This window comes from Crinia signifera, unplaced genomic scaffold (genome assembly GCF_055691185.1).
Source record: "Crinia signifera unplaced genomic scaffold, ASM5569118v1 HAP2_SCAFFOLD_626, whole genome shotgun sequence".
NCBI classification, from domain to species: Eukaryota; Metazoa; Chordata; class Amphibia; order Anura; family Myobatrachidae; genus Crinia; species Crinia signifera.
In genome coordinates this window covers 35,001-37,500 of record NW_028142521.1, presented here as the reverse complement: position 1 = coordinate 37,500, position 2,500 = coordinate 35,001, and the positions used below count along the sequence as shown (strand labels likewise).

Sequence of the window (2,500 nt, the reverse complement as noted above, 5' to 3'; positions counted from 1 at the left end):
TTACGTGCAAAAATGGTTCCATAGAATCTAAGAATTGAACTTGTATGTCTGGATTCATAGTCCAGAATGCTTCTTTATAAATGAGGATTATTACAAGTATAGAATTGAACAGCATATTTCAACGGTATGTGCAAAACTTCTCAAGGTCCCACCGAGATTTGAACTCGGATCACTGGATTCAAAGTCCAGAGTGCTAACCATTACACCATGGAACCACATTTTAAAGACATTTATACATTTTTCCTTAGATTGAAAGCTTCAAAAGAGGCCAATTTTCTTCTAATTACCACATAGTTGAACTTTATGTGCAAAAATGATTCTGGTCAAACTGAGAATTGAAGTTGGATGGCTGGATTCATGATCCAGAGTGCTTCCCTGAAAATGAACATTAGTAAGAAGTACAAGATTGAACAAGATATTTGAACTGTAAGTGCAATAAGATACAAAGGTCCCACCGAGATTTGAACTCGGATCGCTGGATTCAGAGTCCAGAGTGCTAACCATTACACCATGGAACCACATTTCAAAAACAATCTTAAATTATTCGCTTAGAGGGCTAGCTTTTCAAAAAAGGCTCATATTATTATAAATATCCCAGAGGTGACCTTTATGTGCAAAAATGGTTCCGGACAATCTAAGAATTGAACTTGGATGACTGGATTCATAGTCCAGAGTGCTCACTTTAGTATAATTATCCCAGAAATTAAATTTACGTGCAAAAATGGTTCCATAGAATCTAAGAATTGAACTTGTATGTCCAGAATGCTTCTTTATAAATGAGGATTATTACAAGTATAGAATTAAACAGCATATTTCAACGGTACGTGCAAAACTTCTCAAGGTCCCACCGAGATTTGAACTCGGATCACTGGATTCAAAGTCCAGAGTGCTAACCATTACACCATGGAACCACATTTCAAAGACATTTATACATTTTTCCTTAGATTGAAAGCTTCAAAAGAGGCCAATTTTCTTCTAATTACCACATAGTTGAACTTTATGTGCAAAAATGATTCTGGTCAAACTGAGAATTGAAGTTGGATGGCTGGATTCATGATCCAGAGTTCTTCCCTGAAAATGAACATTAGTAAGAAGTACAAGATTGAACAAGTTATTTGAACTGTAAGTGCAATAAAATACAAAGGTCCCACCGAGATTTGAACTCGGATCGCTGGATTCAGAGTCCAGAGTGCTAACCATTACACCATGGAACCACATTTCAAAAACAATCTTAAATTATTCGCTTAGAGGGCTAGCTTTTCAAAAAAGGCTCATATTATTATAAATATCCCAGAGGTGACCTTTATGTGCAAAAATGGTTCCGGACAATCTAAGAATTTAACTTGGATGACTGGATTCATAGTCCAGAGTGCTCACTTTAGTATAATTATACCAGAAATTACCTTTATGTGCAAAAATTGTTCCATAGAATCTAAGAATTGAACTTATATGTCTGGATTCATAGTCCAGAATGCTTCTTAATAAATGAGGATTATTACAAGTATAGAATTGAACAGCATATTTCAAGTGTACGTGCAAAACTTCTCAAGGTCCCACCGAGATTTGAACTCGGATCACTGGATTCAAAGTCCAGAGTGCTAACCATTAAACCATGGAACCACATTTCAAAGCCTTTTATAAATTCTTCCTTAGATTGAAAGCTTCAAAAGAGGCCAATTTCTTGTAATTACCACATAGTTGAACTTTATGTGTGAAAATGATTCTGGTCAAACTGAGAATTGACGTTGGATGGCTGGATTCATGATCCAGAGTGCTTCCCTGAAAATGAACATTAGTAAGAAGTACAAGATTGAACAGGATATTTGAACTGTAAGTGCAAAAAGATACAAAGGTCCCACCGAGATTTGAACTCGGATCACTGGATACAGAGTCCAGAGTGCTAACCATTACACCATGGAACCACATTTCAAAAACAATCTTAAATTATTCGCTTAGAGGGCTAGCTTTTCAAAAAAGGCTCATATTATTATAAATATCCCAGAGGTGACCTTTATGTGCAAAAATGGTTCCGGACAATCTAAGAATTTAACTTGGATGACTGGATTCATAGTCCAGAGTGCTCACTTTAGTATAATTATCCCAGAAATTAAATTTACGTGCAAAAATGGTTCCATAGAATCTAAGAATTGAACTTGTATGTCTGGATTCATAGTCCAGAATGCTTCTTTATAAATGAGGATTATTACAAGTACAGAATTGAACAGCATATTTCAACGGTACGTGCAAAACTTCTCAAGGTACCACCGAGATTTGAACTCGGATCACTGGATTCAAAGTCCAGAGTGCTAACCATTACACCATGGAACCACATTTCAAAGACACTTATACATTTTTCCTTAGATTGAAAGCTTCAAAAGAGGCCAATTTTCTTCTAATTACCACATAGTTGAACTTTATGTGCAAAAATGATTCTGGTCAAACTGAAAATTGAAGTTGGATGGCTGGATTCATGATCCAGAGTGCTTCCCTGAAAATGAAC

The 2,500-nt window shown here is 35.9% G+C and overlaps 2 non-coding genes across 2 annotated transcripts; both read right to left on the bottom strand.

Annotated features, from left to right (window-relative positions):
* Window positions 1-143: 143 nt before the first annotated feature.
* TRNAQ-UUG (transfer RNA glutamine (anticodon UUG)) lies at window positions 144-215 on the bottom strand. The gene has a single exon. It is a non-coding gene; the product is annotated as a tRNA-Gln (tRNA).
* Window positions 216-839: 624 nt separating this feature from the next.
* Window positions 840-911, bottom strand: TRNAQ-UUG (transfer RNA glutamine (anticodon UUG)). The gene has a single exon. It is a non-coding gene; the product is annotated as a tRNA-Gln (tRNA).
* Window positions 912-2,500: the final 1,589 nt, after the last annotated feature.